The 27,584-nt window shown below is 41.6% G+C and overlaps 1 protein-coding gene across 1 annotated transcript in view; it reads right to left on the reverse strand.

Annotated features, from left to right (window-relative positions):
• Positions 1-27,584, reverse strand: part of EXD3 (exonuclease 3'-5' domain containing 3) — a 206,438-nt gene that overhangs the window by 127,404 nt on the left and 51,450 nt on the right. The gene's annotated exons all lie outside the window — the stretch shown is intronic.

Raw genomic sequence — 27,584 nt, forward strand, 5'->3', positions numbered from 1 at the left:
TCAGATGGGAGGTTTCTACAAAGCCCAAGGTAAGAATGCCTGAATTCCGGCAGGCAGGCAGTCCTAGGCAGAGCTGCAGAAAAGAAGAGCAAGGATCTCTTGAGCAGTGAGATACAGTTCTCTCATATTCTAAGTTCTTTAGGAGAACCAGGCAAGGAACCATTATGGTGAAGAAGTCTGCATTATATCCAAGTCCCCTGACCCAGGAATTCTATTCTCTTTCCCACAGCAGATAAGAGAACTCAGTTTCATGATCAGTTCAGGCCCTATTGGGTATGCTGAGATGTGTACCAAACAGAAAAGAGCTCGACTTATGCAGGGAAGAGAAAATAATTGACTATTCACATTTCCACAGAGAGCATTAATTTTGATTCCAACAGTGGGTTTCTGGAAGATAGGTGTCTCTGCTCAGCTGAAGGAGCGTAGAGAAGGTTCCCAGTCATCATTTCCAGGAAGCTGTTGAGTGCATCTGGGACTTGGGAGAGATTCAGGCCTTTTGTTCTCTAAGCATATGACTTCTCCTTTCATTATCATGTGGTGTCTGGGGAACCAACATTTTGTGACTGAGATTCTCAGAGTCTGTCTCCAGCAGGGCAGAGGCCTTGTTGCCAGCATTTGAAGAACCCACCCCACCACAAGGCTATCTCAGGGGATTAGAGTGGGCTTCCTCTCGGCCAACTCAACTTCCTGTTTTCTCAGGAAAAAAAAAAGTAAGTCAAACTTCTGAAAAGCTCATTAAAACATCTCCCAAGGCTTTGGGGACATCCTGGGGTCTTTATAACACTTGCTGGTTTTAGTACAGACAAAGAGATGCAAGCAGATTAAATTTATGTGAACCTCTGGAGGGTAAAAATGAACTTAAAAAATCACAAATGTATTTCAACCTCAGATGCTCAAAGAATTCCAATTTTCTTTCACTAAAAGTGCAAATAGTAACCTATTAAGAAGTAGTGATAGAGTGAAGTGAGTAGAGTTCCGGCCCCAGAGTCAGGAGGACCTGAGTTCAAATCTGGCCTCAGTCACACTTACTAGCTGTGTGACCTTGGGCAAGTCACTTAACCCCAATTGCCCTACCTTCCCCCCTCCAAAAAAGCCAAAAAAAAAAAAAAAAAGAAATCACTTGGAGGAAAACTTTCACTGACCTGGTTAGTCTGTAGGATAGGAAATATCATTAGGTCTGTCTTTGAGGAAGCCTTAATATTAAACTCCCTATAGGTTCAGATTAGAATTTTATCTGTAATCCCTTTCTTGAGTCTGGGATAAAGGCATAGACAGGGTGAGACATTATTGCAGTGTGAATACCTAGTGCCCTGTTTTGCTCACACTAAGAACTTGATGCTTAATACTTTTTATCTGTAATGCTACCTTAAAAATTGTGTGCAAAGTGAACTCTCCTTGGGTTTATTTTCTATGATTTTCATTTTAAAGTCAGAGATAGAGATCTGTATTTTGAAAGTCACTGGTAAGAGATAAAGTCTTATCATACATGTCACACTAGACAGTGGTGAATTCTCTAAGTGCTATGCCTGCTGGGAAGTGGTTTCCACAAGCAGTTTACTCCATCTCTTGAAGAGTAGTTAAAATAACCACTGACAGAAAAGTTACCCACAGTAGATACTCATTAAACATATATTCAGTAGAATAAAACTGGAAATATTACTAACAATGATAACAGGAACAAAAGATTTGATCTACTAGCTCAAGTAAACCATCAGCTAGCTTGAGTCCCAGGGTCTTGGAAAATTAGGATATGGAATTACTTCAAGGTTTGCAAAGCATTTTCCTCCCAACATGCCCAAGGTAAGTAATATAAGTACAATATCATTATCCCCATTTTAGAGATGGGGAAATTGTGATTTTGAGAGGTAAAGTCATTTACTTGTGGTCACACAGATAAGTCTCTGAGGTAGAATTCAAACCCAGACCTCTTGACTCAGAAATTAGTGTTCTTTCTACTACCGTGTTTCCCCAATAATAAGACCTATCCCGAAAATAAGCCCTCCCCTTACTGTGTAAGATTCCTCTAAAATAAGCCCCCCCCTGAAAATAAGCCCTATTGAGATTGCTACTGTAGTGAAAGTGATCCCCTGTGCTACATGCTACATTACGGTACCCTCTGTATGCACTGTCCCCCCCCCCCCCCCCCCCCCCGTGAAATGGAAATGCACGCCGCGCTCCGAGCTGCATCCAATCAGAGCTGCAGCAGTGAGTGCATCATCCTGTTCTTTATTGAATTCATTATTGAATAAAGGTACATTTTTTTGTTCACATTTACCTGTTTATTAAAATTGCTGTCAATGTTCATTAAAATAAGCCCTCCCCTGAAAATAAGCCCTCTGGTGTTTTTCTGTCCAAAAAATTAATAAGACAGTGTCTTATTATCGGGGAAACATGGTATGCTGCCTTCTTAAAGAAAATTCCAAGTGAATTTAGAACTAAGAAGAGAGCTAAGGTATCAAACAGGGACAATTCCCCTTCATTAGTTTCTTCACTTTACTTCTGATCTTGGATGCTCCATTTCTAGGAGCACAAATTGGTCACAGCTTCTCCTGATCCAGGCTCAGTGACACATCAGATTGGCCTAGGTCAAGATATCCTCCCTGCTCCCAGACCTGAACCCTGAGGGAAAGACTCTGTAGAGAGACAGGGGTTTCTTTTGCTCTGGAATTTCCCTTTGGGCACCAGAAACTTTCTGAATTAGGTTTGAGAAAATGACCCTGGGCTGAATGCCTGGGCATATATGAATTATGGCTAGATTCAAGGAAGAATAACAGATCTCAGCTAGAAATCTACCATCCCTTCTTATCTTGGGGGTCCCATTCACCTTGGAAGGGCCTTTAAAAATGGAGCAAAATATCTCCCTCTCCCTAAATAATTCTCCAATGAGGTAGTTCAGCTATTTGTTTCTATAGGATGGTCAACAAAACAGCTGCTATCAGTGTTACCAAACCATAAACTGCTAACAGGGGTAGGAAAGGGGGAGACTTAAGAGTACACATGGTCTGCCCCAGTGCAACTCCTAGTTCACTTCCAGGCTGTGGTGTTGATATATACAATCTGCTGAAGGCCTGGAAATTCAGAGACTTTATCATCAAAGATGATTCTGCTCCTGGGGACTGCTGAAGGTGACTGCAGGTGGGGAGTCTGGATGAGTGATGTAAAAAGAAATAGTTGATGATCTGGTTTGCTTAGGAATGGATGATATGTTACTGAGAGTGAAAGGGCCCTAGCTGAGGAACACATCATGCCAGTGTGAAACTTCATCCAGCATTCTCAGTCTCCCAAAGAGGAAAGAATAAGCCTTGAGCCTGAAGAAAGCCTTCTGTATCGGCAACCACACTGGCATACCCAGTTGCTAGCACAGGTTTTCAGATCTGCTTTACTAGGAAAGATAGCTGTTTAAGGGGTCAACAATCTTTTTAAATTACATTCACTAGTTCAGGGGAAAAGTCAGCACCCTGTACTTCAGAGAAAAATACAAGTGGAGAAATAAACACCAATAGACAGGGCTCTGACTTCCTGAATCAACTACACACTTTACATACATCCCTGGCTCAAGAGAGCCTTTACCTGTGAGCAGTCAGGAGCTCTGAAAATTCGGCCACTCAGAATCTAGACCAGGGAATCACAAGAACCTTCTTATAAGCAAGCCCCTAAAGCAAAATATCAACTCAGAGTATATATATATACTTCTCAGAACCTGAAGGCATCACTACCCTTGCAACTCAGTACCTAATTAGAAATTAGCAAAAGGTGTGAAAGCCCTCTTAAAAGCAAGCTTCCCTTAATGGGCTCCATGTGAGGCCTATTAATGAGCAGAGAAGATCTTAATTCCCATTAACATTACACCTTCTTCCCCATGGGAAATCACAGAATTCCTCTTAGATTGTTTGGAGGCATCAGTATCCAAAGCCTTACTGTAGTCATTGTAACCTTGATGGTAGAGAGGACTCTTCTTCCACAGATCTCTTGAGATCACTGAATAGGGTATCTGTTTCTCTCTGTTTCCTGCTTTAAAAAAAAACTATATTTCATTTTTCATTACTCTTATTCTGCTTTGTACCTAGTGTTTTGCTAGAGAGCAAGCTCTATAGGAATGTTCCTTAATTTCAGGGAGAGAAAGAGTAAAATGTGAAAATACAAAATACAGATGCAGGCACATAGGCAAACTGATATTGAAATTAATAGCAACAAATTGATTAGCTAAATAGAATTTTTCCACTAGGATATTGGAAAACTTGTAATTCTGATATAGGGAACTGAGGACAAAGCAAGGGTCCCCTTTTTTCAGAAAGAAAATCAGTCTGGATTTGAGTAACTAGTTCAGGCTTTCCCCCCTCCTGCCTGTGCCTCTGATAGACTGACAAATGTCCAAACAACTGCCCTGTCTCTCTGAGTTTCTCTTACCCTCACAAGTAAGTGAAGGCTATAGATAACCTCTGGCCATATAGGGGGAGTTGAGCCATAGTTGTAAACTGCATAATTTACTTGTTCAGTGCCTTCTATGTGCAGAATATTCTGTTAGGCACTTCAGGAGATTTGGAAAACAAAACAAAACAACTTATACAAGGCATACTCCTTGACCTGACAGAGCTCACAGCCTAGTAATATAATACAAACACAGATGACCATAATACATGACAGTATATAAGAGCCATGTGAGGCTTCCTAATAGAATCTTTAGGAAAACATATGGCCCCCTGAGTTACATCATTCAGTTCATTTGAGCCACACCTCACCTACTGAGTAGACTAGGAGAAATACCAAGGTGTCTGTATTCCCAGGCCATAGAGTTCAGAAGAAAAGAAGACTTCTGGTCTCCTTGGTCTTTCTAAACCAGAAGAGAGCCCTGGGTAAGAGAAAAAGGATGAGAGTAGGAGCCATGAAAGGGATATGAAGTATTAGGGGATAGTAAACCAAAAGGGGTTTCACAACACAAACTTCAGTACTGTTGATGCCACCATTGGAATGTTCAGTCTGTGTTTTAGTGTCTTTTTACCTTTGTTGGTGCTAGACAATTCAACAGCTCTCTTCCAGGGGTATATATACTGAACCATTGCTATAACATTATCTATACATTTTATTATGATGAACCACTTGTAATGTGGTCCTTTGGGGATTTCTATAATCAAACCCTCTCTGCTTGGCCTTATTCTGAATCTGGCAAGGTTCTACTCTAGAAGTATAGCTCCTTCCTGCCAAAAACAGATGCTATCAGTCCACCCAACAATGTTTCAGTGTTCAAAATCTATAGCGGGACTCAGCTTTCTTATTCATGCACTAAAATAGCTGCAAAATAGAATAAGTAACCAGTGAAGTTTCCAGTTTGGGTCAGTGACAGATGGTTGTAAGCAGGAATAGCAATGGGGAATCACATCAGAACATTACCAAAGAAACCCAACTCTAGTTCTACACTAAAGAGAGAAAAGTATGTTTTGGATACTCTTGGCAAAATTCCCTATGATGAACCTGAATGTTCAATGATGGCAGTCAGTTTCTGTGGGAAGAACTGGGTTATGTCACTTAACGTCTGGTGCCTTAGTTCTGCTCTGAAGAGAGCCGCTCACCGTGGGACTCCTTAGCTGTGGCCTGGTTTTTGCTAAGCATGCTTTGAAAGCCAGGACTCTCCAAGAAGGAACAGAAACCCAGAACCCAGGAAAGAAGAGGTCACATTCAATGAGAGAGTCAGAGATGAGAAAGGTCCTCAATGTGGCTTGATTTGGAGAACCAACTCTTAGAAGTGAGGAGTGAACTTTGTTCCCTGGTTCAAGGAGATTTGCCTGTAAACTGAGAGAAAGTTAGCACCTCCCACAATGAGAAGCTGTGACAGCAGACTGTTATAGGGACAAGAGGTACTACCTTGTTCAAGATCTTGGTGTGGCACCAGGCACTGACAGTTATGAAATGAGGAGGATCTAAACAATTCCTTGAACTCGAGTCATGTAGAACAGCACAGGCTCCATTTATTCAGAGACACTGTCAAAGTGTTACTGTCATAGATATATTTCTTTCTTCATAAGACCTTTCTTCTCCATGATGCCCACGTGCTGACTGAACAGAAAATCCTAGGGAGAAAAATTTCTTCTTTTCACATTAGGGTGGGATGAGGTCACTCCCCAAGGCACTCTGGTTCAGAAGTGGCTCCAGAATGATCGAGCAGTGCCTGCTGGTCTCTAGAGAGAAAAAAAAAAGACATCTTCCCATGGGAGATGTAGGGGCCCATGTGACAAGGTCTCATAGGCACAAATGACATACTTCATTCTGAACGATGTCTACCAAGGCCTCTCCTTGGCTGGGTATTTTTGAAGAGGATGACAAAAATGATAATGACTGTTCTATGTGACATTTCCGAGGCACTTTAGGGTCTATAAAGTGCTTTTTTGTTTGAGCTTCCCAACAACTCTGTAAGATAGGTACTGTAGATGTTATTATCCCTATTTTATAGATGAAGAAACTGAGGCTCAGAGAGGTTAAATGATCTTCCCGCAGTCTTACTACTAGTGTCAGAGGAAAGATGTGAGAGCAAATCTCCCTGACTCCAAATGCAACACAGTATCTCCTATTCCACAATGCTGCTTTGGACCCACCTTCAAAATCAAGAACAAGTTTCTGCTGTTATTTTATCCATTTGCAATTCCTTTCACTCCATTCATTTTTTTTTGGGGGGGGGGGTCCTCTGGGTCTGCTGGAACAGGGAGCCAAGGGCATGGCCTGACTCCCAGGAATAACCATGCTTCTGGCTTCTTTCCCCCAGTCAAAAAGAGGGCTGTCTGAGAGGCAATCTTTCCTCCCCCTCCTCTTCCCAATCCCCCCACCATGGCTGTGGGACCCATGACATTGTGAGTGAACTCTGACCTTGGTCTTAGGGGCACAGGGGGACGAGGGTCTCCGAATGGGGAAGGGATAAAAGCATTACTCAACCTTGACTGTGCTACAGCTGTTACTCACATTAGCACTCGGCCTGAGTAGCATCGGCCATGGGAAAGTGCCACTGACCGATTCTCTGTGAGGCCTTTCACATCTCCCTTTAGCACTGAGTTCACTAAGTCTCCTGTCCCCTGCTCCCCCCTAAGAGCCGTGTTTCCACTCCCACAGAGGGCCACACAACATAAGTACTGGTGCTCTTTTCTTCTGCCTAGAGGTTCTCTCCTCATTTTGCTTTTTTTTGCTTCTTGGAAATCAAGAAATTCTGATCCTCGGACAAGGGGTCTGATAGAGGTTTATAGACTGAGGGCCACAAAAAGACCCCACTATGAAATATGAAATCCTCATGTGTACAGGGCAACATTCCTGGTGAGATCTTCAGTCTGCTCAAAGAGATCAGAGGAAATCTCATCTGGTGAAGGGCATCTCTCAGTCCAGTTTACAGGGTCTGGCAGACTTAGGACAGGCTGTATTCAAAAATGATGGGACTAATTGGATATATGTGATTATATGCAGTCCCAATGAAGGTAAAGTAGCCAAAACCCAATTGCTGTCTTCCCTGTCATCTCCCCCCTCAAGATTAAACAAAGACATTTAGGGATTGGGGTTGAGGAAGAGATCTAAAGCACCTACGATTGATTATGCTGTTAATCACTTTCCATCCTGTTGAATCCTTTCCTTCATAAATTTCTAAGCACCAGGAACCACAGCAAAGAGATTTCTATGTAGGATTTTTGGTGGCCACAGGCACTTTGGCCTCAACCAACACAATGAGACGCTGGTTGGTGCTTCTACCAACCACAACTCTGCCCATGGGCTCCAGCCACTCATGGGAGGAAAAGATATGACCTATTTAAGAGCAGTGGCCCTACCAATTAGGAGGCACAAGATAAGATCAGGCTCAGAGAGGCACGGGTTAAATTGGCCATATCTCTTACTTTCCCCTTCACTGGGCTCTGCTAGAAAGAAATACACTAGACAGGGAAAAGTTACAGTAGGAAGGTGAGGAAACAGGAAGGGAAAGTCGGTGAGAAAGTAGAGGTTTGATTGGATCCTAGGACATTTCTAATTAATTTGGCTAGGAATGCTTGGCTACTACTATCCCAAGTAGAAACTGGAGACGACAAAGAGGTAACTAAAGTATCTGCTGGTTTCTTAAAGAAAATCCAGCACAACTCCCTCATTTCACATATGAGGAAACTGAGGATAAGTGACTTGCTCAAGGTCACACAAGCAGGAAGTAGCAAAGATAGAACTTCATCTGGGAGTCTTTATCCTACTAGACTCTGCTGGTCCATCTGTGAGTGCTACAACAGTTGCTGTTTGAAAATCAATGCCCTTACGTTAGTGCTGGGGTGAAGCACTCTGAGTCTGGGATTGAAATGGGGCCTGTAAGTTCTGAACCCTAATCCTTGCTCTGTTACTACCTTGTTCTGGGATCCAAAGTATGGTCTGGTCTTCTGGGGTTCCAATTCTCTTTCTACAAAATGGGGTCAATACCTTGGGCAGAAGTTCTGGATTTCAGTGCAATGAGAAATTTTGTGTGTGTGTGTGTGTGTGTGTGTCTTGTCCCTGAACAGGCTTGTAAATTCTATGAGAGAAAAGACTGCTATTATTTAAACTTTGTTAATATCCCCAGCCCCCAGAAGGCATTTACTATTTAGTGAATGATTGAACAAAAAAAAGCATTTATTAAACTCTTAATATGAACCAAGCCCTAGGCTAAGCACTTAGGATGCAAATATAAAACAGAATCATCAAGGACCTTACTTTGTTAACAGTGGAAGACAAGTCACAGGGTGTTGGGGCCAAAGAAGAGTGTTTTGGTTTGGAAAGTAACAGGGATGGTAAGTGGAAGACTGACATGTTCATTCCAGGAGCAATGGCAGTATTAATTTGAATATGGTTCCCACAGAAAGAGGTAGAAGGTTGGGAAAGGGCACATGTATCGCAGCAGGGGTGGGTGGCAAAAAGATGGCCAAGGTAGAATATGAAGCATAGCTAAAGCAGGGTAGACTCCTGCCTCATAGAGCCTCTGGTCTCTCTCAGGAGTCAGCTCCAGTGCCACTTTCTACATTAGTCCTTTGCTGATTCTCCTGCTGCAAGGATATCCTCCCTATCCCCACCCCCAAGTCACCTCCTTATCTATTTTTGCATGTACTGAGACTCACAGCTGCAGAGGTACAGCAAAACCTGAGAGCAGGGCACAATGCGGTTAAAATGTAACTGGGAAAAGTTGAACAAAATGAATAAAATATGATACAATATAGCTAAGTCAATATGCTGCCTACAGGGATCTGGTTCTATCTGGTGGGATGAGAGGATGCAGTGAATGGAAAGAATGGAATGAAGTGGAATGAAGTGAAGTGAACTGAACCCATGATCCCCTCTTTTGTGCCATTACAGTACAGTCACTTCTGTGTTTCCCCGATAATAAGACACTGTCTTATTAAAATTTTTTGGACAGAAAAACACCAGAGGGCTTATTTTCAGGGGAGGGCTTATTTTAATGAACATTGACAGCAATTTTAATAAACAGGTAAATGTGAACAAAAAAATGTACCTTTATTCAATAATGATCATGTCATCTTCTTCAACAACATGGGAGGGCGGGGATGGTGCATACAGAGGGTACCGTAATGTAGCGTGTAGCGCAGGGGATCACCTTCACTACAGTAGCAATCTCAATAGGGCTTATTTTTGGGGGAGGGCTTATTTTAGAGGAATCCTACACAGTAAGGGGAGGGCTTATTTTCGGGGAAACACGGTTGCTTTCCCTCCCTGACAACAACAATTAAATCCGGTCTCTGAGGTGGAAGGCTCAAGAGTCATAAGCTCATGTTTTAGGAGTACTTAGAGATCCTCTTAGGAAGGTCTTATATAAACAATAAGTGTTATGATGAATGTTGGATATATTTATTGCTCTGAGACCTTCCATACCTGACCTTTCCATGCCAGAATGAATCCACCTTGGAACTGGGTGTTTTCTGCTCAGATGCCACCTAGTCCTAATGGCTGGAAAGAACCAGGTACCTTAATCAGGCTCTCCCTTGGTGACCAAAAGGAGACAGAGCCATTGTCCTTATTTCTGCCCACTGAACTCTCATTCTGAGAGCTGTGCCAGAAGCAGGTGGCACCCAGGATGGAAGCTGCTGTGCATGAGTTAGTGGGGGAAACACATGAGAAAAGTGGACTTTCCTTAACTGGTCTTTGTATTGGTGTTTGCCTGTTGTGCAAAAATGGATGACAACACCTTCAAGGTCAAATTTCATCCAACGGCTTCAGTTGGGCTCTTAATGAAACCACATTCTGGCACGACTCTAATAAGCTCTCACCACCTGTGCCAAAGTGTCTGATTTCTTCTCTTGGCAGGGGTATTCAGCTCAAAGTCTCCTGAATGGCAGCCAAAGAAACTCCTGGTCAAGTTTACAGATGGTTCAATGGAAAGAGTACTTGGTACAGTGGAGAGTTAGGGGCTAGCCCAGGTTTTTCAATTAACATGAAATGTAAATTCAGGCCAGTCATTCATGACCCTGGGCCTCAGTTTTCTCATCTGTAAACTGAGTGGGTTCTTAGTAGCTTCAAAATTCAATGACTCTGCAATTGCCCATCCATGAAGCTGGCTTAAAAAATCAAGCCTCAGGACTGACTGTCCATGAAGGTGGGGTCACAAGATGAAGTTTTGGTTTGTATGTTCACCAAGACAAGGCACCTACCAAAGTCAGGCTCATCTGCTCTGTGGCCAGTGATGGGTAGACACAGCCTGATGAAGCAACAACATGCTTACTAAGATTCCAGGATGAAATTTAGTTTGAAAATTCACACAAAAGAAAAAGACTATAGAGTCTATAGTAACTTCATTTAAGGAAAGACATTTATGAAGTATCCAAAGGCTCCTAAGCCCCAGAATCTTCTTTTCCTTGACTTTTCCTCTCTAGTCCTTTCCCTGGGACAAGAGGCTCTCAAGCAACAGGGGGAGGTAAGTGCCTCTCAAAATTGGGGCATGCCCAGACTGCCTAACACGAAGGTATCCCCTAAGAAGGCTTGCTTGGGCATGCCCAGATCTCCCAAGATGGAGGCCCTATTCTTCCCCTGCCCCATGGGGAAAGTGTAGCCTCCTCTGAATGGCTGCATGACCAGAATAGGCTTCCTTTTTCCAACTAGTGAGTCTGAGCCTATAACTTTTTCCTGGAATCTCTTTCTTTCTGTGTCCAGAGGGTGAACATCACAGGTCATGCACAGCCCAAGTCCTGTGACCCAACCAGTGAGAGGGGAAGGACTTCCTCCCTTGCTCCCTCTCTTTTACCTCAGCTTCAGGGCCTGGGAGTGTTTATTTGTGTTCTGTAACATTTGTCTTCAGTTTTAGGTCCTGGAGATGATCCCCACTGGACCTAGGAATTGGAGCCAGTCTGTTAGGGAAGGCAGAGGGGCCAGGGTGCCTGACGCTCAAGCCCAAGGCTGGGGGAACTGAGATTGTAGGGACTGAGCTAAACTATGGACCTAAACACCTTTCTCTCCCAGAGATAGAAATGGTATTGAGGGAGGGGGGGAGAGGGGAGTATGCCTCCTCACATTGGGGGAATAACACTTGTGATTTTACCTTCTGAAGTAAATATCCCTTTGTAAAAGCTAATCTGACTGTTAGTGGCTGGATGGAACTGGGATACAGAGGACCAACCCTACAACTGGTGGGGGCTGGCACCATTGGCACAGAGCCTAAATACTCCCCAACCCCCTTAAGGATATTGGAAAACCCTGGGGGAGGGGTAAAATGAACACACCTGTCAGCCTCCATCTTTGGAGATCTGGGCATGCCCAAGCAAGCCCCCTAAAGAGTGCCTCCATGTTAGTTGGACCCAGGCATGCTCCACGGGCCCCATTACATGGGTTCCATTCTCACTAACTTTTTGTCTCCTTTTTAATCTCTTCCCCTTGAGGAAAAAAAGAGATCAAAGGCATGGGGGCTGATGCCTTCTGAACTCGATGCCATGGGAAAGTTGGGCCACAGACACCAGACAAATGAGGGGGAGCAATCCTTTTCCCTGGGAAATCCTTTTCCCAGTGCCTGACCTCATCCCTTTTAAGGGACATGTTACCACAGAAGCACCACACCAAGTGTATTCCAAATTAGGCAGGAATTACTGAATTAAAAGCAGAAAGGTCGATATAAAGAAGTGGGACATTTCTGTCTAGGGGCTTTCCCCATTGAAAACTATGCAATCTGAGAACTAGAGGTGGCCTTAGATCAAAGTTTTAGCAGTATGTCAATTAGGGATCAGTCTGAAAGAATCCAAAGCCCAGAGGACTTTGGGTATGGGGCCAAGCTATAGTCCGAAAGATCAAAGTCTAAGAAAGGACTCCCAGTTAATAAAAGAGGCAGTGGAAGCAGAGGTTATCAGTGGCAAAGGAAGGGAGCCTCCTTGGTGGAAGGGACATTTGGGTGGTTTTGTCACAACTCTACAAAGTTCTGCACACAGTGGATACTCAAGCTCTTTGATCAGATAATCTGCTGGAATTTGTTCCACTTTCATGAAATTATAGGTCTATGATGAAGAAGTATGCTACCTACCTCCTGACAGAGCTGACAAAATAAATATTCAGTATGAGACACGTTTTCGGACATGGGCAATGTGAAAATTTGTTTTGCTTGACTAAGCATTCCGAAGGTTTAGTTTTCTCTTTTTTGATCACTGTGGGAGTGGGGAGTGGGGAAGCATTAAAGAATAAAAATAAATGCTTGGTAATTGAAAAAATTGAAAACAAAATAAAACAAAAATCCAGCACAGGTCTAGTGGTGGCACAATCCCTATGTCCTACAAACTGAGTACTGGATAGTTTATTTATGCCAGTGGACAGGCAAGAAGAATCTCTTGTTTGCTTTTGTTTCACCACTAAACCCTTGCACTTTTCAATGTACATATTTCCTAACTTGCTGATACCTGGGCCCACTGAATGTGTATGGCAGTTAAAAACCTGAATAAAAGATGCCTGCCCTCACTGGGCTTTCTTTCTAGCAGAGTAGTTCTTAGGAGGAACAATTTTTCACTTCTTTCTTGTATTATTATTATTATTTTGCTTTTTTGGAGGGGGGAAGACAGGGCAATTGGGGTTGTGACTTGCCCAAGGTCACATGGCTAGTAAGTGTTAAGTGTCTGAGGCTGGATTTGAACTCAGGTCCTCCTGACTCTAGGGCCGGTGCTCTATTCACTGTGCCACCTAGCCGCCCCCTTCTTTCTTGTATTATGAAAAGTTTCCTTACACGGTTTCATTAAATGTGTGCATTACAAAACCTGTCCATATTTAAACAAGGGCTTCTCCTTCCCCAGCCCAGCTGCTTTGGTTACTGGGCATGCTGAGGAAGTTGTCACTCGGCGCTTGGGACACCATCATTTCTGAGGTAACAGGTTATGCCACCGCAAGCTGGTAGTACTCAGGGCTGTGACGCCAATGAGGCAAAAAGCAAGTCTGTGGGAAGAGGAGAGTTAGAACAAGTGTCTCCTTTAATAATCAGCCAATAAACATTTTTAAGCACCTACTATGTGCCAGGCATTGTGCTAAGCCCTGAGGACACAAAAAGAGGTAAAAGGTAGTCTTCACCCTCAAGAAGCACACAATCTAATGGAGGAGACAAACAAGCAAACACATATGTACAAACAAGCTATATACAGGACAAATAGTAAATAATTAAAGGGGAAGGCACTAGAATTATGAGAGGTTGGTAAATGTTTCCTGTAGATGATGGAATTTTAGTTGGGACTTGAAACACTTTAGAGGCTGAATGGAGGATGGAATGAAGTGGGGAGAGACATTCTGCAGGTGGACCCACCAGCAGGCTATTACAGTAGTGCAGGTGTGATGGGATTTGGGCCTCCTCCAGACTGGTGGCTGTGTCAAAGGAGAGAAGGAGGCATATTCAAGAGATGTTGCAAAGGGGAAATATTCAGGCCTTGGATATGGGGAATGAGGGATAGTGAGGGATAATGAGTCTTAGGCTGCAAGCCTAAGGAACTGGTAGGATGGTGTTGCTGTCAACAATAACAGTGAAGTCTGGAAGGGGTAGTGGTTTATTAGGGGGAAAGATAATGAGCTCATTTTTGGACATCCAGCTGAGTTTAAAATGTCTACTTGATATTCAGGTCAAGATATCTGAAAGACAATTGGAGATGTGAGATTGGAGGTCAGCAAGAGAGGTTGGGGCAGGATAAGCAGATTTGAGAATCATTTAGCAGAGAGATGGTAATTAAATCCATGGGACCTGATGAGACCACCAAGAGAAGTGGTATAGAGAAAGAAGAGAAAAGGGCCTAGGAAGAACTCCTTTAGTACACCTACGATTAGAGGGTATGAGCTGGATAAAGATCCAGAAAAAAGACTGAGAAGGAGTGGTCAGATGGGTAGGAGGAGAACCAAGGGAGAGTGTGTCCCAAAAACCTAGAGAGAAAAGAGTATCAAGAAGATGCTGATCAATAGTGTCAGAGGCTGCAGAGAGGTTAAGGAGAATGAGGATTGAGAAAAGGCCATTGGATTTGACAATTAAGAGCTCACTGGTAACTTTGGAGAGCAGTTTCAGTTGAATGATGAGATCAGAAACCAGACTGAAGAGGGATGGAGGAAAGAAAGTGGAGACACTTATTATTGATTCGAATTTTCAAGGATATTAGCTACAAAGAATAGAAAAGATATGGGATGATAGTGGGTATGGAATGATTAAGTGAGAGTTTTTTAGGATGAGGGAAACATTGACATGTTTGTAGGAAGTAGGAAATGAGCCAGTAGACAAGGAGACATTGAAAGTAGTGGGGAATGACAGAGGGGGCTATCTGCTGGAGGAGATGGGATGGAATGGGATCACTTGTCCTGGTAGAGGGGCTAGCCTTTGTAAGGAGTAAAGATATCTCTTCTTGTGAGACAGAGGTGAAGGAGGAGACTGTGATAGAAGGCATCTGAGTAAAACGAAATGAAGAGGGTGAATGGTGAATGGCTTCAATTTTTTCTCAATTTTTAAAGAATCCATAACTAGCACAAATCTTTAAGGATTATGTCTTCCCCAAAACAAGAACAAACCTACTTCCTGGGTACCACATAAGGCCAGGTAAACTGAGATGATGCCACACAGGGACAGGATAGGCTACAGATTGGAGGAAAGGATATTCTAGACAGAAGAACAGCATTTAAAGGCTCCCTAGATAGAAGGAACAGTATCCATGGAAAACTGACACTCTGAAGGGTGAGTCAGAAGCTGGAGATACTCAGGTGGATGGAGAGCAGATGATAAAGGTTTTTGAATATCAAAGTAAGTTGGCTAGATTGGTTAGAATGTGCGTTAAAGAGCAGGAAAGTGACCCTGGGAAAATATTTGCTTTCCCCACTACTGTCCCACTAGGAAATGCCCCAGGGTTCTGTGGCTTCATGAAGAACAGGAAGCCCTGACTAGTCCTCTTGCTCAATAAGGAGAGTATACATATACTTGGCATCTAGTGGGCAGAAGAGGCTCAATTCTAGGCCAAACCAATCTTTCATAGATCAATGTAATCTGCCTTATTATCATGAGCCTCCAATAAACTACTCCCTTTCTTCCTGACTTTAAGTAAGCACCAATTTTTCTCTCCAATTCCAAATCCAGTGAAATCTACATGCAATCTACAGCTCAGTTTGTGACTCAGTGAGTCTCTTTCTTGGCTCCTGTGATTTCTCTATCCTGGAAATAAGCAGTGAAAAATACAGTGAGACAGAAACAGAAGAGAAGTGACAGCATCTTTTATTTCTGCCTCTTATTTTGTTTTGCTAAAGCTACTATATATATAGCCTAATTTTGTCTTTGGCTGTTGTTCCCCTTTAGCATCATTACTTGCAGAGGTGATCTCTCCTTGGAGACTTTCAATGCAAAAAGGTCCTTGCTTCATCTATGACCATGTGAGTGCACGATCTCAGATAACCTTTCAAATGCTGAGTGCCAAGTGTAAATTGCAGCCATGGGAACTTGAAGCAGAGAACTCTCAGCTTCTCTTCAGAGAAGAAGGAAGGGAAAGGTTTAGAAGTAGTGTGAGAATGGAGTGGGGTGAAGTGGAAGTGTTATTTGCTCTATATAAAAATGAAGCAAATTAGGGATACTTCTGTAGCATACTGAATCCAGTCCAGCAGAGACCTGGCTTTGACACTTAGTTGTGTGATCACAAGCAAGTCCCTTAACCTAAGCATCAGTTTGCCTTTCTATAAGATGGGTATAATTCCCCACCTATCTGATCAGATTGTTGCAAGGAAAGTACTTTGTAAATGCTAAAGCACTATACTCCTATGAGTTATTATTGGGGTTCTATGGTGTTGTGGAAACAGGGCTGGGTAGGGAGTCAAGATACTAGGGTTTACCTCCTGGCCCTTACACTTAACTGGCTAGCTGACCAAAGACAATTCTCATAGCTTCTCTGTGCCTCAATTTCCACCTGGAAATTGGTGATAGTAATGCATGTACTGCTCACCTCACAGGGTTGTGGTGAGGAAAGCCCTATGGCAATGTGATCATTATGATTTTTGTCCTGTCCTCACAACAAGGGAAATAGTGCTGTGTAGCTCCTACTCTACGGAAGAGGCCTGTCTTGATTCCCAACCAATTGCTCTATCCTCCTAGGGTCCATAAGACCCTTTTCACTCGGCTTTGGCTCTCCCAAGGAGATAATGGTCAGGACATTCCGATTTCTGCCCCCTGCTGAAAATTCTGACATCAAACACATCACTCTGGAAAGAGATGACTTTCTCCTGAAACAGCTCCTTGCACAGTAGACTCAGTCATTAGGAAAAGTGAGTCTTTCAGAGGACTTGAAATAAAGGGGAATTGTTCAGGGTTCACAGTGACTACTAGCCTAGGAGCACATCCCATTAGTTTTCCTCCCTGGGGAAGGAGGGTATCTAGAAATCTCAAACTGTTCTCAAAGGAAGGAACGACTGAAAAAGCTAATGCTGACAGTTTGCCTAAGATTATTCCTTTCATCTGACAGCAAGGTCAAGACAAAGGACAAGCCACCAATTTACTGGAACCTGTATCGAGGTAGAGGGTCCTGAATCTGTTTCCTAAAGGACATGTCTGAGACCCACTCTAGTGGACTATTTTGGAACATGTTTGCCACATGCTCAAAAGCCATCTCAGAAGTAATTTCCTATGCTTCTAATATCATTGAGAAAATGCTTAGCAAAATTGGTACCATTTGAGAAGATGGACTCACTCAAACACATTATGGGAGGCTGCACTCCTCTGAGCAAGTAGGAAGACTAGGAGGGCCTAAAATATAATGGGATAGTTAGGAAGAAAGAAGAAGCAAGGAAAACACCACCCAAGATGTTTCCTACATGTCCACTATGGTGGACTAAACTGGGTTAGGCTCAGTTTTCCTGCATCCCCTAGTCAAGCATTTTTAAAATCATATGGCTACTAAATACTGAGGAACTGAGGCTAAATTATTTTCTGTTACTGCCTCTCTCTACTAATATATATATCCTTTGGCTCAAGAATTGTAACTCTGAGAAATTAGGGTATCACTGGTACCTTTGGAAAGAGCAGATTCAGTTGTGTGATGACATGGTAAGTAAGCCAAACTGCAAAGGGTTAAGGAGAGGAATGGAAGCAGATGCTGCAAGTGTAAGTCATTTTTTCCCTAGGATTTGGTTGAGAAAGAGAAAAGTGATATAGGATAACCTGAAGGGATAGAAGGGTATAATGAAGGTTTTTTTTTTTTAAAGGATGCTCTTCATGGCAGGGAGGATGGCAAGATGAAAGGGGTGGAGAGTTGAAGTATATAGTGTGGTATAGTGGTCTGGGGCAGGCTAGGTATAGCAAAATAGATATAGTGGTCTAAGACAGGACTGCTTGTCTGAGGGGCAGGCAGAGAAGGATGCTTGAGATGGTTTAGAGAATCTTGAGGTCAGTCTGCAGACCCCCAGGGTCAGGCCTGTCAGCAGAATACAGGTAACTTGTCTAGCCACCTTTAATACACAATTATTGGCTGTACACCCCTGTCATTCTACAGACAGAAACTGAGGGGAATTGCTGCTGATGGTTAGGAAGGGACTTTTCAGTAGCTTTGGGTACCATGCTGTGCTCCTGGTAGCAAGCAACCTGGGATTTCTGGATCTGGCAAGAAGATTTTAGCAGGGTTTAGAGGAAAGATGTTTCCTTCGAGCACTTGCTGGTTTTTTTTAATGTGGCTTCAACTAATAGGTTTTTGCATTTACAGCAAGGTCTGTTCCTAGGAAACCAGGACATGAGGAGTGGGTAAAGGATTGTGTGTAACAAGTTTATGCTGCTAAATCGTAATGATGCTTCCCAGGTCACAGAAAGTTTATGGACACTGTTTGGGTGTATCAAAATTTAGCCTTGGGAACAAAAGATCAAATAAAAACTAGTTTCCTGGTTGACAAACAAAAGTCATATATTGCTGACTTCCTCTGTGGAGCTGAGATAGCTATTACTACACATATCTAAACTATGATCTACAGTGAAATAAATTCACATAGAAGACTTTAGCAAGTAGCTTTCTAGACTAGTTAGAGTTTTTTTGTGTGTGACAGAAATAGAAATGTTTCTAGATTTCTAGATTGTAAACTCCCCTCCTAGATTAGAAGCTTCTTGTGGCTAAGATCCTGGTCTTATCTAAACTTTCTATCTCCCTGAATGCCTGGCTCAGTAACAATGATAACAGCTGAAAAGTATATATATATATATATATATATAGCATGTTAAGGTTTGCACATGGCTGAATGTAGATTATTTTGCTTGATCCTCTCTACAATCTGATAAGTAGGTATCACAAATATCATTCTCATTTTATAGGTAACAAAAGAAAGGTTTAAGGTAGGTAAGTGAGTGGTCTGTGGGGAAGGTAAGTCAGTGATCTGTGGACACGCAACTAAGCACTGGAAGTGTAATTCAAACCCAGGTTCTTTTATACTTTCTAATCCAGAGCTCTTGTCATACCATGCTGCCTTATATATGTTAATTAGTTGTGCTGCTATAGACAACATAAATTTAATTAAATATTAAAGACAATTAATAAATGTTTTAGGCACCAATGCTGCATCTGCGTCCCATGGGGATTGGATAAGAGATGATTATTTCAGCTTCTCCTGGTTCTGAAATTCTAGCATCAGTGTAAAATGACCAACAAATTGGGAGGACTAGACACTCTGATCTTTATGATTTTTCAAATATCTTGAAAATAATTAGGTATAAGAGATAAAACAATTGCATCAGTGTCTCCAGTCTGAGACACTAACCCTAATGAGGTAACAATCCAATGATAATACTACCCAAACAGCCCCTTCTGGGGTATCAATCTATCAGTTAATCAAGAAGCATTTAAAGTACCTACTATGTGCTAGACACTGTTCTAGGTTCTGAGGATATAAATAAAAAGAATGAAGCAATCTCTATACTCTAGGAACCCATAGCCTATTAGGGAAGACAATGTATGCATTATAAACATATACAAAATAAATATATACACAGTAAAAACAACATAAATACAAGGTTGTCAGGAAGGAAGGGCACTAGTAATTGGGGGATCCAGAATGTATTTTTATGGAAGGTGCTTCTTTATATCTTGAAGAAAAAGAGAGATTTTATGAGTGCAAATCAGAAGGGATGAAAAGGACCACATTAAAAGGAGAATGCAGAGAAGTCATCATTACCTTCTTTGAAAATTCCATTTATTAATAACTGAAGTGTATGGGGCCTTTGTGTGAAATCAGGATAATTTGAAAACTTCTGACCCCAGGACCAGGGCTGTGTCATCCTTTTCATCAAAATTAATGGAATACAATCTTTTTGGATAGGTACGAGCAAGTCAGGGCAATAGTTCCCAAACAGAACTACTGTGACAAGTCTTGGATAAACCCATATGGCTCAAGATGATGTCTCCTGCTCTGCTAAGGAAATCAGCAGTTTGGTATATATGTATGTGTGCTAAGACGGGAAACAAAGGGACATATTTGTTTCTGTTCACTCTTTTGTATCTAAGCCCAATCACATATATTAAGAAGCCCTAAAGAGGCCAATGAGGGTTATTTAAATGAGCAAACTATTAAGACTGACAAGAGAATAGTCAGGGACACAATCTACTACTAAGAATGCATAATATTACATCTGTAGAGGAGTTTTCCTCTTCCCTTTCTTTCTCACTCTTGCCTTAAAGTTAGGAAAACAAGCCTGGCTGAGCCAGGCTTGGTTTTAAGCTGAGAATCCTGCTACTCATACCTTCCTTAAAGATCCTTTTGTTTGTTTCTTTGCTGTTTGTCCTTAGTTCTCAAAGAGAACCATGTCATCAGGAAGGAGATGTCATAACTTGCAAGTGAATTGGATTTAAGGGAGGGAGGGCTGTGCAAAGTCACCAGCCTAATTTTTTCCTCCAGAACCATCTGGGTACATCGGAAAGATACAAATCAGGACAACTGAAGATGGCCCAGAATGCTGTAGGAGACCTCAGCCTTTTTAAGGTTAAGGTCTTTCCCAGGTCTCAGTTTGTCTGAGGCAATACCCATTCAGTGACTAAGGCTAGGTAAGAAAGGAGGCAAAGAATGGCCTCTTTCACCTAGTCAAAAAAATAAAGCAATCTGGGAGGTGAAAACCCTTGAGGTTTCTGGCCAAAACAGAAACAATTGCTATTTATACTCATTCTGAGCCATCAAAACCCAAACAATGACCACATGAGGCTTGAGATGCAATCTAGTATTGGCCAATCAATGGGACCCAGAGTGATTTGGGTTTAAGGCATGGTCCTTAAAAAGATATCTAGTCAATAAACCCCAAGATAGCTTACAAGGTTTCAGTGATTAACGATTATATTCCTTTGGGAAGAGCACTCAAAGGTAAGGGTATGATTCCCTATGTGGACAGAGGTAGAGAAAAGAGAGAAGGGAAGGAATGTGAAGGAGGAAAGGGAGGAGTTCTCAACTGGAACTGGCTAGTTGGGTCTCTAGTAGGGCAGCTCCTACTACTCACAGATTGTTGTTTGTCCTTTGTTCTCGAAGAGGACCATGACATCAGGAAGGAAATGTCATGACTTGTAAGTGAATTAGATCTAAGTGAGGGAAGGCTGCACAAAGTTACCAGCCTCACTCTCTCCTCTGAAGCCATCTGGGTCCAGTGGTAAGATATAGATCAGGACAATTGGAGATGGCCCCTGCCCTAAAGATCCTCAGTGGATTCAATGGCTCTCTTTTGTCTATAGCAGGAGTTGTTAACCTTTTCTGTGTCCTTTTATCAGTCTGCTGAAACCATGGATCCTTCTCAGAATAATGGCTTGTTGCTTACAATCATAAATTAAGAAGGTGATAAATTCATTTACAGGTTAGTAAAAATAAAAATGTAATTTTTTTCTTTCCATCCACATTCATGGACTCCCTGAAATCTAGGTTGAAAAGCTCTGATCTGAAAACCTATAGCAATTATCTCTTAAGTGTGGGCCCTGGCCTGTTGGGGTCCATAGTTTGACACCATGGATTGTTAGATCAACCAATATTTTCTACAACTGGGCTTTAGTCCCTCAGGGCAGTTATAAACTAACCCTGACCCAGGCACTCACAGCCAGAGCTAGACAGGTGCCATGGGGAAAATTCCCTGCTTCTCCCTAAGTATCCTTTGTTCCCAAATCACCAAGTAGCTGTGGCAGATACTTCAAGGAAGTGACTTATGTGTGAGAGCACACTACCCCTCCCTTTTCCACTTTGGGTATGAATGAATGGGATAAACATGCATGAGTGGGTTGTGGACTGCACTACAAAGCCCATTACATTATCTTCCCCTTCAAAATCACCCTTCTTCCAAACTCCTCTATTTCTGTCAAGGGCAGCATCCCCTTCCTCACCAAGGTTTATCACCTGGCTGTCATCCTTGACTCCTCACTTTTACTCACCCCGCATATCTAAAGAGTTGCCAAATCTTGTGGCTCTGTCTCTACAATGTTGCTCACAAATTCCCCTTTCCTGTACCTACACAGTCACTGTCAGTTCACCCGCATCATCTCTTACCTATTCTAATCAGCCTCCCTGCCTCAAGTCAAGTCAACAAGTATTTATTCAATGCTCACTCCGTGCCAGGACTATGTTAACAGCTGGGCTTCAAGCTTTCTCCACTCCAATCCATTTTCTACACATCTGTGATTTTCCTAAAACAAGTCTGAACATGTCTCTCTGCTATAAAAAAAAAAAAATCTAGTGGTTCCTTATTACTCCCAGGATAAAACATAAGTTCCTCTGTTTGGTATTTAGAATTCTTTATGACGGAGCTCCAACCCATCTTTCCAGTTTTACTATGCTTTATTCCTCTCCAGGGACTTAATAGTCTAGGTCTCCTACTTGTGCCACATATTCATACAAAAACATAACTAAAATGTCCAAACATGAATATAATTTGATTGGTATATTCCATATGTTTCAATTAAAAAATGACCTAAGAAAAAAAGAAAATTATCTCCTTGTCTGCTCAACTTGAATTAATTGAATAATCAATTACTAACAAATTATTATTTACAAGTCCACACTATCTCCCAAGGCATACGAAGGGACTTAAAAAAAAGTGAAGCATATTTGAGCACATTGCACTGAAGAAAAAGAAAGAATTTTTTGTACCACTAATAAATAAAATTTCTAAATTTCATTTATTCAATAACTATCTCCTTTTAAAATGTCTATTTTGTATGCTTTATAATACATGAATTAGATTAGTATGATAGCACATCCATATAGTTTACAAATATGATGGGAGTGAGTGTTCAAAAACTTCAGACTATTAGAGATGTGATCAAAAAATTCAGACACCACTGGTCTTCGGGATAAAACAGAAACTCCTCTGCACAGTATTTAAGGCCCTTTACCAGGTGAAGCTGATCTACCTTTCTAGTTTTAGTTCCTATGAATCCCCTTCATATGCTCGATGTTACAGAATTACTGGACCACTTGATGCTCCCAATCTCAACCTCCCATCAATGGTCTTCATGCATTCCTGTGCAGACTGACCTGAAACCTGCAATGCAGCCTGTCTTCATTTCCACCTGTTACAACCCTTCACGGTTAACTTCAGGCAGGGCCTCCTCCATAAAATCTGCCCTGATCTCCCCTCCTTTTCCTGGAGCCCTTTGTCTGACTGTTCGTCCCTATCACATCATAGCGTATAGGGTTGTGGTTATTATGTATACTGTCCCAGGAGTCTATATACTCCTTGAAGAGAGAATCTATATTGGTTTTTTTTTTCATTTTTCTGTTCTCAGTCTCTGGTACAATGACCTGTGTACAGTAAAAACTTAATATATTGATGAACTGAACTGAATTAAATTGAGATCAACTAGATCTGTCCAGGAAGCTGGGGTCATCTTCACTCCTCATAGGGGCCTGCCTCCCAGTGACAGGTTACTATCACCTCATGGTCACAAGAAGTCATAAGAGTATAAACCACAAGAAGGTCCTAGGAATTCAAATCCTGCCTCAGATACTAGAAATGTGATTCTGGGCAAGTCACTTAACCTCTGCCTGTCCCAGTTTTCTCATCTCTAAAACAGGGATAATAACAGCACCTACCTCACAGGGTTGTTGTGAGGATCAAATGACATAATATTTGTAAGGCACTTTGCAAGCTTAAAGGGCTATATAAATGCTAGCTATTATTATTGCTATTAACAATGCCTGGCACAGAGTGCTAGGTCAAATCCTTCCATTTCCTTCTTTCGTAAGAGGCCTACCTTTGCCATGGTCTGTCTTCTAGTACTGAGTGACCTGAGTTAGCCATCTGGATTCTCTGGTTTGTTGCTGTCTTTTTTTTTTTTTTAACTTCCCAATATCTTTGCTAGCCCAGGTAAAAGTATCACATCAGCACACAAACTGGAACCCTGGAGGTTTTTTTCTGAGTATAACCTTTCAAGTTCACACCTCACTGATCACCTGTAAGAAATCCAATATACCTGGTGATGCTTTGCATAACTGCTTCTTTCCACCAAGTAATCTGAGATAAGAATTTCTGAGGCCAAAGAGACAATCAAGGTGGACCCCTCTCCTGAGCTCTGGGGCTTTCTCCTTTTCTAATGTTGCTGCTTCTGTTAATTATGAGTGACCCAATCTGCAAGGCCTGGTGAAACAAATCCACAGTGTTCCTGTTGTTTATACCAGAGTAGTCTAGACAGGATAGAATCATCACTAAATAATTAATTCTTCTTTTATTAATAAATTTCTTAATTAATTCACTCACACTTTAAATGTTTATTAAAAACCTATTAAATTAAGAGACCTATAAGATAAGGAAAACAAGGCCCTATTCTCAAGAAGCCTATATAATCTAGCAAAGCACTGTTCCTAGTTACTGAGCCTGTGAGGAACTCCAGCCTTGAAGTGTGGTACCTGCATTTTTCTATATGATCTGTTCAGAATTTTCAGGTAGGGGACTGGAGAAAAGGAGAGGGAGGGGGAAAGAACTGAACCCTTACCTTTCATTTCTGGGCTGCCAAATGATTTGTTTGGCCAGTTCACACAGAACTGCTTTCTCTCTTTTGGTACCACTCCCTTTGGCCTCTCCCCCATCCCCCAACTATGCAGAAACACCTAAAATTTTTGGCATAGAACCAGCTACTTCAATTTTTAAAATGCTGTTTTCTCTTGATTTGTTATTTGTGAAAATAATTCTCAAGAATTTGGTTTTCTTCCTTGGGAAAATTCTGAGGATTTCTTAGTGATGAGCTATATCAAGTACTTATTATGTAATGTAATATAATATAATATATTATAATTTCAATTTCTCTGCCAGTCATTGCTTAAATGGATGCACGATATGGGCAAATGTGTTTGTACAAAAACAACCCTCATTTTATGAAAAATGAATTCTATCCAAGTTGGCTGTGAGTTTGAGGAAAGTAAATGTTATTTTCCCACTGCATTTATTTTCTAAATTTTCTAATTGTTTTTAAATAGATTTTTATTGGTATCTTTAAGTTTCACAATACCTAGATTTCCTCCTGTAGCTTTCGTCTCTTTTCCCAGATGGCCATTCCTTATTAACAAATAAATTTTTTTTGCTTTTTTGAAGGGTGATTGGGGTTAAGTGACTTGCCCAAGGTCACACAGCTAGTTTTTGTGAGTGTGTGTTAAGTGTCTGAGTCTGGATTTGAACCCAGGTCCTCCTGACTCCAGGACCGGTGCTCTATTCACTGCACCACTTAGCTGCCCCTAACAAGTAATTTTCTAAAAAAAGAAGAAAACAAAAAAACCCCAGCAAAACTAATCAACACTTAAAAAAAAAAAACAAATTACATATAGTGCTCCATACCCATGCTCCCCAACCTCTACAAAGGAATGGGGAAAGAGGTCTCTTCTCATGTTTCTTCTTTTTTTTTTTTTTGAGGGGGGGAAGGCAAGGCAATTGGGATTAAGTGACTTGCCCAAGGTTACACAGCTAGTAAGTGTCAATTGTCTGAGGTTGCATTTGACTCAGGTCCTCCTGACTCCAGGGCCGGTGCTCTATTCACTGTACCATCTAGCCGCCCCCTCATGTTTCTTCTTTGGAGACAAGCTTGTGGTTTTTGTTGTTTTTTTTAAATAGTTTTGTAACATTCCATTTCAAAAGTTTTGATCTTGTACTTCCTATTAACACTGTTGTCGTCATCATTGTCACTTATCTTTTCACAAGTCTTCCAACCTGTCTATCTATTACTTAAGTCATCTTTGCTAAATTGTTAAGTGTGAGGTGAAACCTCAGGTTTGATTTGCCTTTCTCTTATTAGTGATTTGGAGTACTCTTTCATATGGCTGCTAATAGTTTACAATTCTTTTTTTGAGATCTTCCACTGATGTTCACTGTAAAAACAAAAATATATTCTCAAAGGGAATGGGCATGAGGGGCAGGGAGGAGAACCTCTGGAGGGCTAAGAAGAAAACTTTTTAGTACAGAAAGAGGTTAAGATGGCTAGCCCTAGGACATGCTGGTCACTGTGCTGGCTGGCCATCATAAGAAGTTTTCCATTATAGGTTTTGACATTTTGAGATCTTCCCTATGCAAATGGCTATCACTGTCATCTTTTCCAATGCCTTACACATAGCAGGAACTTAAAAAGTATTTGTTGAATGAATTGTCCACCTCCGCCAGGAGAAAGAAAAGTGCCAGCAAAGAGTCACAAAGTCAGGCACCAGCAACCTGTGTCTCTGGGCTATTCACACTGAAATTAATAAGCACCATCCTAAGGAGCTTTTGCTAACATAAAAGTGCCTTGGGAATGTCTATTTCTAACAATAAAGATGACCCTGCTGACCTGCACACTTCCTAAATAGACAGCAGATTCCATGGGGTGCTCTTGTGACAGTGAAATCATCCCAGTCCTAAGGAATTCTGTCAGCATGCCATGGAGACCAGGACATTTTAGGGATGAAGAAGTTGTCATAATTTTATTCTTAGTGCAGGACAGTATGAGAAATGAAGTTTCATGTGAACTAAAGAAAACTCTTAAAAATAACATTATGATCCTCACGTAACATGAGCTGACCTTTCAGATTTCCATTTTAGCTCAAACGCCTACACTCTCCTTCTGGTCGGGATTTTTTTTTTTTTTTGGCTACATAATACATGCAATCATGGGAAATCAGAGATTATTTCTTGGGTACAAAACTTAGTGTGGTAGTTAGTTAAAATATGGGGTCAATCTTACTATACTGGCTACTGAGGGTTAAAAGTCAAGAGAGAATACTAGTGAAGGCAAGGCAGTTGTTTCTCTTCTTAAAGATGACTATAATTTAGAGGTAATTGTCTCTAAACAGTCTTAAAAGATCCTAAAACAAACTGAAGAAGAGCTTGAGTAAAGTAGAAAAAACAAAATGAATAGAAACTTGGAATGTTTCTAAGGGTCAAGTCAGTAAATAAGCATTTATTAAGTACCTGCTACAAGTCAGGTACTGCACTAAGTGCTGGTGATACAAAGAAAGGTAAAAGTCTCTTATCTCAAGGAGTTCAAGGTTTAATGTGGGAGATAACATGCTAGTACAAATAAATTGGATAAGCAGGAAATAATTAGCAGAGGGAAGGCACTAGAATTAAGAGGAGTTGGGAAAGGCTTCCAGTAGAAGGTGGGATTTCAGTTGGGACTTCAGTAAGAAGTCAGAGAATCAGGAGGTGGAGATTCTAGGAGGGATTCTAGGCAAGAGGGACAACCACTGAAAATGCCTGGGGTTGAGAGATGGAGTAGCTTGCTCAAGAATAGCTAGGAGGTTACTGTCTAGATCAAGGATAGGGAACCTTTGGCCTCATGTGGTCCTCTAGGTCTGCTGAGCTTTAGGGTTTAGGGGTGCTCGAGACCCCAAAATATCAACATGCCAGGTCCTACCAAATGAATTTGACTCATCTTTTCTCAGTCAAAGAAAAGCAAAGTTTGTTAAAGATTTACCATAATGGGTAGACTCTTAAGGAGCTTAAGTATTTGTGTTGCTTGTATTGGACAAGTGGGACAGAATTATCTGACCCAGAATGAATCTGCACTAGATTAATCTCAGTCCCTCATGGATGGATCTTATATACAGAAAGACTGTGGGAGGATTTATGGGTGGTCTAGATGAGAGTTTGGGGGAGGGTCTTGGGGAAGAAGTCTAAGGAAGATCTTGATGGGACTGAGATCAGATTCCAGGAATGGGATTAAGGGTGGGAAATA

The sequence above is a fragment of the Petaurus breviceps genome, unplaced genomic scaffold, assembly GCF_028583685.1.
Source record: "Petaurus breviceps papuanus isolate PSGF00001 unplaced genomic scaffold, PetGlider_PUasm1.0 90847, whole genome shotgun sequence".
Classification (NCBI taxonomy): Eukaryota; Metazoa; Chordata; class Mammalia; order Diprotodontia; family Petauridae; genus Petaurus; species Petaurus breviceps.